The 10,206-nt window shown below is 35.0% G+C and overlaps 1 long non-coding RNA gene across 1 annotated transcript; it reads right to left on the bottom strand.

The window, feature by feature from the left end:
* Positions 1-822: 822 nt before the first annotated feature.
* Positions 823-8,535, bottom strand: LOC311436470. The gene is made up of 3 exons (XR_014692881.1): positions 8,448-8,535; positions 6,493-6,568; positions 823-1,434 (listed from the first exon to the last, which is right to left on the bottom strand). It is a non-coding gene; the product is annotated as an uncharacterized lncRNA (long non-coding RNA).
* Positions 8,536-10,206: the final 1,671 nt, after the last annotated feature.

Raw genomic sequence — 10,206 nt, 5'->3', positions numbered from 1 at the left:
TTCACAGTTTATATCAGTGGCATACCAAACTTTAAATATCAGTTTTATTTATGGAAGCAAGAGTTTCTCAGGAATGAAAGTGCTAAAATACTTTTCTTTTTTTTTTTTTTTTCTTTTTTTTTTTTTTTCTTTCTTTCTGCAGAAATCTAAGTTGGAAGGAATAAATGTTTTCCTCAAAGTTATTCACCCAAGTTCCTCATTTTATCTTTATCAGACATAAGAAGGAAGTTACAGACCCCTCTGCTGTTATTTATAATGCAGAAAATTCACTGTCTTAGGGGAGAATACAGGAAATCATAATTCAGCATCAAATTGTTTAATAGAGTCACCTGGAAATCATTGTGTTATTGAATATAATCTATATGTCATGTCATTTTCTAACTACCAGATTGGCCATATGTGCTCCTGCCCTTTCTTTCTCCCATGCAGGTCCATAACTGCACACTACATCCCAAATCACCTTTCTTTAGCAGTGGCATTTCAATATTTTTCTCTTACCATTTCCTTTGGTTCTGAATTAGCTTACCATTCACAAGGGTATTGGTATGATCAAAATATATGGGTCCTCTACAACCTCTCCAGAAGCAATGTTTCCTCTGTAGTTGATGATCCAAGCTGGTTCTTCATTGCTATACTATGGCACTACAGCCAATGCAGTGACTTCACTCACATTGTAAGAAATTCGTATACACTTACATCCAGAAATCAATGTACATGTATACCTTTGAGTTTCATGAGCAGAGACACTAGGAAAACAAAGACTGAGGCTCTCCATAAATGCCTGTGGGAGCCAAATTTCCTGTTCATAAATATTCTCTGGCATATACAGCAATAGGTTCAGTAATTCTTTATTCACCTGAGTAATGACCACTGATTAGCACAGCCCCCATGGAGAATTATTGTGTACACGTGGACTGAACACAACTCATGAACCAAAAACCTCCAACACTGCTTATTCAGATGGGAATAGGAGATTTCTTACAGCAAATATTAAGGAAATCACAATCTCTCTAAACATTCAACTTAACGGAAAAAAAGGTTTTATACACTCAAGTTATTTGTGAGTTGCCCTCTGTTACAACTGGAAATACATCAAGAGGACATTGTGATAAAATACATTACATCTTCATCCCTTAACACAAACCTGCATAAACAGCCAGGTGGGAATAAAAATTCTATCACATACTGCTAAATTGTATAAACTCCATATTAATCACAATAAAAAAAAAAAAAAAGAACACTGTAAAAGAGAAAGTAGTAACAGCAGCTACAAGTTGAATCAACTCATGAGCCTTGTCTATTTTGTTACTTCCTTAGCATAACACAGTAAGAAATATATATTTCATTCACTTCTGCTCTTGATATTAAGGTCATTATTATAGATGGGAGGTCTGTCATTGAGAAAAGTTGATGAAGATGGTAAAATAGTCTTGGCTGAAAAAAAAAAAAAAAAGGGAAATGTTGTTAGGTAGATGTGTTTGTGATAATTTGAGACAAAGCCTGTAACTTTTCTGTTATGAATAAACAATCTCATTTTCCTTCACATTCTTATCTTCTCCTTGATTCAGTGTGTGATATAGTGACACAACGAGAAGGAGGAACAATGTCAGATGAAATAGTAATACACAAACCATCACATCCTTTAAGCTTTCTGCCAAATAATAAGTTACAGCAAAAAGTAGGTGAAAGAGGATTGAAATCCCAAACGAAGAGTATTCTCTTGAATTCATGAAAAGCAAAAACCCACCTATAAATGGCAAACATAAGGATGAGGGTGGGCTGGAGATCAAGGCACTTCATGTTTTTCACAAGGCTCACTTCAATTCCCAGATTTGGCAGAATTTTTCTTTTTTCCCCACCTCCCCTACAGAATAAAGTAAATACACTATTTGTCTCACTTATCTAGATCAACAGTGATGAACTGTAAAATCTGTTTTATACTGTGAGCACGAAGCCCCACAATGGATCCCTTGGGATGGCTAGAGTCTTTAGATATGACATAATAAAAACATATCACTGTACTTTTTCTAAAAACAAAAATAAACAAACAAACAAAAATAAATAAGTAAATAGATAAAATAGCAGCAGCAGCTGTCATTTGAAACATCTTCCATGAGTAATATGACCTGTGAGCCATAGAAAACATTTTGTTGTTAATTTTTGAGTTATTTATAAATGTTCTTTCAAAGAACAAAGAACAAAATATTAAGAGAAAGATAGATAGAAATGGTACTGGCCACCAAGCTATCACTTCACTGACATCACCACAGAAGACAAATTAACCAAACAAAACCCACTTTATTGTGGTAGGTTGAGTTTTGAGTCAATTTTCCAGTTGAAACATTTGTATGGAAGTGACTACTTGCCTGCCTGGGAGGGCACAGTCCAGTGCACACAGAGGGAGAGTGAGCTCAGGACAGGACTAACATTGCATTAAATAGAGCAAGAGCAAAACCAGGGAACTTTGTAAACCGAGCTTTGCATTCAACACTGGGACACAAAAGGACTTTTTCTCAAAAGCTTGATTTGGAGTCAATGTGGAGAGTCAAAGTGCTCTCATCTAATGGCTTTAATACACAGGAAGAGCAGAGCAACACAAAAATGAACATTTAGTCTAGGGTTAAATGAATGAATCGGATTAAATAAAAAGAGAGGGGGAAATGAACATCCAAGTCATAGGAAGATCTCTAAAGAGACTGTGCAGCCCCTGAAGCCTCACAGATATTCTAGATTCATGTGAACTGAGACTTTCAAGATTTGTCTCATTAGCTACCATTGAGTTGTGACAAGGAAAATAAGGCCAGATATGGTTGCAAGATTGAGCATGTTATATAGAAGAATATGACAAAGTTGCACAAAATAGTCTCAAGTCCATGCAAAAGTAAAGGATCTTCTCCTAAAAGCTCTCTGAATGGAAGCTGCTTAGGAATTGACCCCATCCTTTATGCATTAGGAAGGAAAGAAAAAACATGCACACTTTCTCTGATGTCTTTAATAAGACATTAGGGTTTTAACTGGTGAATGAACAACATAGACATGGCATCACGTTTCTCATTCAGCTTTAAAGTAAGACACATGCAAGTTATTTTTGTTTGTATTGGGCTGGCAGATGCATCCATTTGAAAAAATGTGCAATGGGAAGCTTGCTAGACAGTGACGCAACACGATGTGCAGCGCCAAAGCAAACTTTGTGTCTGCTTCTTTTCACAATGACATTAAATGAATTGGAAATAAATCCACTGAAGTGACTGGAATTACAGTCATCTAGAAACCAAACTTAAGTGAGACTCCCACACAGAGTCTTCACATAAACAGGGAAGCCAAGATATCCTTGTTCTGCAGTTATTTTTCCCTGATCCAGTAGGGGTTCAGGGCAGCGTATGTCTATATGCATCGACAAAATGTTTTCTTCAGAGGAGACCATGTCCTTTCCTAGCTTTGAACTCCCTGAATTGTATAGGAATGATTTTTTACTCTTCTAGAATGATTTTTATTCAAAATCATATACAACAAAACAAGACATAACATAGCTCACAAATTTCATGAAAATTAATTTTTTTTTTTTAATAAAAAAACACCTTTAGACTCTGTTTTGTCACAAACTTTCTTCAGTTATTTCACAGTAGCAACCTCTGACAAAGCTGTGCTGATTTACCGTGAAGACTTCATACAATATCCTTCAACAGGCTGAGAATTCTCTGTTTTTATTATATAGTAGTACTAATACTTTTCAGTCCCTGGAGAGGGATTTGGGACTATTTAAATATTTAAAAAAATCATAAAGGCTTTGACTTTATTGCAGACACTTAGTAATTGTGGTTGTTGTTTTCTTTCTTCTTCTTTTTTTTTTTTTTTCTTTTCTTCCTCTTAGGAAGCTGGCATAGGGGATTCATATGAAGCTTTATCTTGTGAAGTTTGGAGGATTTTTTTTCTGTTATTTCCAGTCATAATGCTTAGCCAGAGCTGAAGAAACATGAACTGAGCTAGGTATTATTGTAGAATAATGGTTGGATAAGTTTATTCATGTTACGAACCTCCTTGATGAATATTCTTCTTCAGGACAAAGTTCATTTATAAAATCTGTAAAAATCTTACTGTAGACTTTTTCAAAGCTACAAATCTAGAAACACTTATTCATATATTTAACTTGATACACATGAGCAGTTCTATTGATTTCCCTTTATATTGAGTTCAGTGGAGCTACTCACATGTGTCAGGGTAAGCAAAAGCATAAGTGTTTGCAGGACAGTGATTTAATTGCTCTGATCTTTTTTTTTTTTTTTTTTTTTTTAGTCATTCTTCATGAAAGATTAACTGCCACAGAAGAACACCAAAGAGAATAGTAATTTTTCCAGCTCTGGTATTTTCCAAATAAGTTTGCAAATTTTGCATGGAAATATGCCTTAACCAGCCCAAGGCAACTTAAATGAGAGGTGACTGGGTGAAATGTAAGAGCCTGAAACATACAGAAATGCAGCCTATCAGATAACACTTTTTCATTTTAAACACAGTGGTCCTCTGGAAAAAGCCTTCAACATTAAATATTTAAATCTAACATTCCTTTCAATCTGATATCTTTGTTTTACACCTATATGCATACGTATAGAAAGTATTGAGTGAAATATATGATGTGATAAGACATATTTGTACAGTTACATGCCTACCATGTATATTTACTATGGGCTGAAAGTAAGATATAAAATAATCCACAAATTATAGAAGTATCTGGTAAATATTTATGTCTGATTTATTTTTTTCCCTTTTTTTAAAAAAATATGTATTATAATTAAATAGTTATATAATTATAAATAAATATAATTATAATTATAATATTAAAATATATTATATTATAAAATTATATAATTATAATATTAAAATATATATGATATATATATATCATCCTGGAAGACTGAATATCCAGCACAAAGTTCTAGCTTTTTATTCTTTTTCAACATTTAAGACTGCTGTGGGCTTTCCCCCCATATACCTCTCCCCAGGCATCTGGACATCAACACTGAACACTGAATCTGTTTCTCAGTGTATACCAGTCTACCCTTGTGCTGACCATGTTCAAGAAACTGCATTAGGATTTTTTATTTTTATTTTTTCTGCTGAGAAGGAGAGGATGAAGGAGGAAAGAATGACCAATTATAAACTCTGTTGTCTTTAGATGAAAGAACCTTTTTGTGGTATTCTTCAATCTCTTGTTTGCGCTGTCAACAGCAATTTGATAAAGAATGTTCCTATGTCTGACCTGTTTTTTCAAGATAGTAACCTATATTGTGTATCATCTAAAGCCAGGGGATAATCATCCATTATATTCTGTAGTGCTGTTCCTGCATAGCCTTTAAAACTCAGATAAGTTGATTGATAGTTGTGTTGAGAAAGCTGCTACTAACGATATTTTAGTTAAAGGGGAAAAAAATTTAAAAGTTTCTTTAATCTGATTCTCCCCCACCCCCAACACCACACTTCAGAGGCCAAAGCTCATGATAACTGTTTTGTGGTGAATGGTCAATTGTTACAAAATTCTAATTGGTTCTGGGTCAGTCCCTTTGAAATAGCTGCTGTGCTCTAGTAATTTTTTCAATTAATTCTTAACAACTGACAAAACTTTGAATCTTGTCAAAAATCATTCAGATATTTATTGTAGGTAAGAACATGGAACAAGATTAGCCTGGATTAAGAAGGATTCCTACATACATTATCACTGTGGTTATAATTATAGTTTAGCTTGCTTTTTTTCTTTGCTCCCAAAATAATGAATAACTAACTCTGCAGGGTTCTCTTCCCTGTAAATACTTATTCGATACTTTTATAAGAATAAATTGTAAAAATGCATACATGTGTTCCTTGGTTGATTGATGAATAAACTGGGCAAACGTAGGCTTTGGTTAGGAATGTTATGTGTATTTTCACCAAACTAGATTTTTGATCCTGCCAAATCCTGCACAGAACAAGACCCATGTTTGAAAATCTTACACCTTCACTGACATAAGTCAAAAAGTGACCTGTTCTCCACCAATTACATACAGCAGCCTCAAAACTTTTTATACTTATTTCTGTTCAATTTATAATTTATTTTCAACTGAGTTCAGAGACTTAAAAGAAGTGGAGTGTGTTGAAGCATGAAGTCTTTTTTCACCAGAAAGTCCCCAGACCAGCAATGAAATTACCTTTAGTGTTTCTTTTCTACAGCAAGAATAATCTCCAAGACCAGAAGCTGAGTGAATCATTCTTTTTACCCATAAAACAAGCAGATAAGTATGAATATTTATCTGTTGTTGGCTTTTTTGTCTTTTGTGTTGGTCCCTTTTTCAGCAGAAACCTTAAAAATACACAACCAAACATATCAAGTCACAGGAGATATTAAATCAAGAGTTCATTAATAAACCTGATCAGATTATATGTACCAAATTATCTGTAACTACTTTCACAAATTTTCAAAGATAGCTATAAAACAGAATTATTTATACAGTTTCTCATTCATACCTCTGTCATTTGTTCATGAAGCCTGAAGAAATGAAATTCAGGTACTCCACAACTCCGGATTCTGGTACAAATCCTGCTGTAACTCAGGAACAAACACATTGGCTTAAGTAAAGCTGTGACATCTTTTCATTGTTGCACCTGACCATAAATGGTTATCCACTACATTCAGAAGAGATCATCTTTAATGCACTTCATGCATTTGCATGGAGCTTGACTTGCTCCATATTTTCTGTACAAAGATATATTCTGATGGTAGATTAATTAACTCATTTTGATTATGTTCATTTAAAACAGGAATCTCACCATTGGTAATAACCAGTGCACAGGTCATAATGTAAATAAAATATGTTCTAATCTAACCAGAAATAAATATGAGAACAAATAATTCTTCAAGAAGGTTAGATTAATGTAACCCTTATTCTCTAAATGCTAAATCTCTGCTGTCCCTTTCCCTTACTTTGTGTTCCCTCTACAATCCTACGTAGCCAACATAAAATGTGAATTTTTGACTTGTTTTTCAAGGCTCAATTCTTTCCTTGGTGTAATCTCTACTTTATTGTTGATAGTAAATTTTCATATTGTTGGTATGCTTGATTTGCTTTACGGGCAGGTGGGAACCAAATTCTAGGAGATGTTTCTCAGAATGACTCCAATAGGAGTTTTTCATCTGGAGAACTTGCACCATTAAGCCAGGAAAAGGATCTGGTTTCCAGTGGCAATGTGTTGTCTTCTCAGGATCCACAAATTGAACTCAGATGGTATTCAAGCTGATATTTATAGATTCCCAAACATTGAATCTTTTTTGACAATCTCCTCACAAGGAGTGTAACAACTTCTGATCAGTTCAGTTTCTGTATTCTAAGTTCTAAATAAGTTGTCTTACCTCAAATATTTACAAAAATTACAAGTGCATGTTACTTCTTTAACAAGCATAAATAAGGCACAATTTCTCACTCTTTTCAGCAAATGATAAAGAAATTATGGTGAAACATGCACACTGTTAGCAGAGCTGCAGTCATACTGTAGACTTATTTCATGCTCCAGAGAGCAGTCATGGAAGTCTGTCAAAGTGCACAAAGCTGGGCTATTCAGAGCTAATTCTTGCTGGTCATGTCAGACTCCATTTGTCACACTTGCACATGTAATGCTGCACTCCTCAACTTTTTGCTTTGGAACTGATCCATGGAATACTTCCAAAATATAACTAAAATTAATATTGATTCATTGGAAATACTGATGAAACAATCTGCATGCATTGACTTGTGTGATGGAATGAGGCTGGTGGCATGGGGCTCTAGATTATGTGGATGTCCAGCTGTGTTCAGAGTTTGTACCTGAAGCATGAATTTGGGTTAGGCTGGCCTCTAACATGAAAAGAAGCCCGCCTTAACTCCAACTGAAATTAGCATAAAATGCTAGGAAGGATCTGAATTTTGTTCCTCTCTAGTTCTTATTGATTGTTTCAGCCTGCTATTGAAATAATTTGCCAGTTCCACAAACATTGTAATTAAATATATATATATTCCTATCTTAAATAAAGCTTTCAAAAATTGCAGAAAAATATCATCACAAATATCTGAAAAACAGTTTCTCTAATTTGTCAATATTTTATTTTCCCTTCAGGCATTTTAAGATGTATTCAGTAGATTTTTTTTAAGGAAGGAAAAAAAAAATTATTTCAAATCATAAAGTCAGCACTTGTCATTTTCAAAACATTGCATCCAAAAATTCTGATGATTTTGCAGTGTTTTCAGAATGCCCTAGAGGAAAGTAATTCAGCCAAATACTTCCTTTCCCATGATGTGTTTTGGATGAATCAACATTGACAATTAAAGTAATATTTGCTGAAGTATTTCTTGCCAGATCTACAGCCAGTTTTCTTTTCTGAGGAGAAGTAAAATAAAAATATAAACTTTCAGATTTTAGTTAAAATAGCTATTATTGTTGTCTTTTACCTGGTGGGATACCAAATTTCTGTAGTCTGGGTTCTCATCTTCACTCTATCACAGATGAACCACATAACACTGATGAGCTTGATTAGTTATCCCTCCTCTGTAATTGTCCCCTTTATTTTTTTTTCTCACAGAATCACAGAATTGTTTGGGTTGATAGAGACCTTAAAAATCATCCAGTTCCCTACCCATGACCCACAGCCGCAACCATGACCACAATCACGGGCCTCCCACTAGACCAGGTTGCTCAAACCCTCCCACAAACACCTCCCACTAGACCAGGTTGCTCAAAGCCCCATACAATCTCTCTGAATACTTCCAGGGACAGAGCATCCACAACTTCTCTGAGCAACCTGTTCTAGTGTTTCACCACCCTCAGAGTGAAGAATTTCTTCCTAATATTTAATCTAAACCTACACTCTTTTAGTATAAAGTCATCACCCCTCATCTTATTACTATAGTACCTGACAAAGAGTCCCTCCCCAGCTTTTCTGTAGGTCCTCTTTAAGAAGGCTGTATCATCCCTGGGTAAATATTGCTTACCAAATGCATAGGAAAACAAAAATATTATTTAGGGCAGAAGTGTACCATTGAGATACTTAGGTGCCTTTGGGCCCTAGCAGGAAGGATTCAGAAGTAGTGGTGGTGAGAGGACACCAGCACCAGCTCTGAACACTTTTTAGAGCAGTGAACAGATAATGCACTTTTCATTTGATAGCCCATTTCTTCTGCAACAGTGATACAAGGAAAATAGCACAAGTCTGAGTCCAAACTACACCTTTTCTAGAGATCAGACAGTTGTCATGGTACATATGTTCCCCTCACACCCATCTTCCACTTTCTTCCTAAAGAATTATGCTACTTTTCTTGCCATTTTCACCTGTTCATGCACAACACAAATTCTGTGTATTCACAAATACACATTTGTGAATGTGTATTCACAAATACACAAATGCTCAAGCATATGTTACATGCTTGCAGAGATTACATGTGTAACTATATATATCTTCACTGATATAAAGTGTTTCTATTTTGCTTATCTGTATTAGGTGACATCCAAGCTCTCCCTGGCTAGGCTATGTGCCCCAATACACACACACAGAGAAAGCTGGAACAGATCCCAAATTACTTCATGTTTACACAACAGAGGATCTCTAACCACACCATCAGCATCATCACTGATGTGTGACACACTTGCATTTTTCAGCCTCAAGATCACAACCAAGATTGGTCCCATTTTGCTAAGTTAATTACATAACAAATTATATTTCTGCTTTACCATTTTCCCTTGGACATAATATTCAGGGCAGTAGGGTCACCAGCAAATGCTCTTGAGAGAGGTGTTGCTTGAAAATACGGATAGGAGCCATAGATCTGCTTCTGTAAGCAAAGTATGTGGTGTTATTGACATACTGTGGTTACACTGCATAGTGGAAGTGGAAGTGAAATAGATTGATAGACAGGTGGATAGGTGGGTAGATATAAAGATTCATTCAGTAAATAAAATTAAGCAATGTATTAACATGTTGATCCTGAAAAAAAAAAAAAAAAAAAAAAAAAAAGTGCAGAGAACTGTCATTGCAGTGTATTGTGACACTGAAATAGGAAGAGAAGAAGATACAGCAACTTTTTTAAACTATGCATCACCAGCTTACATACCACTTCATTGTACTGTGAGGATTTCTGGTCTAAGCACTTGGGAAGAAAACAAAGCAGAACACACACAATAAAAACTTCAGGAAAGGGTAAAGGAAAGCCACAT

Source organism: Aythya ferina (assembly GCF_964211825.1).
Source record: "Aythya ferina genome assembly, chromosome: 4".
In the NCBI taxonomy this organism is placed as follows: domain Eukaryota; kingdom Metazoa; phylum Chordata; class Aves; order Anseriformes; family Anatidae; genus Aythya; species Aythya ferina.
Note: the sequence above shows the minus strand (reverse complement) of the source record. Positions and strands in the feature narration are given on the sequence as shown.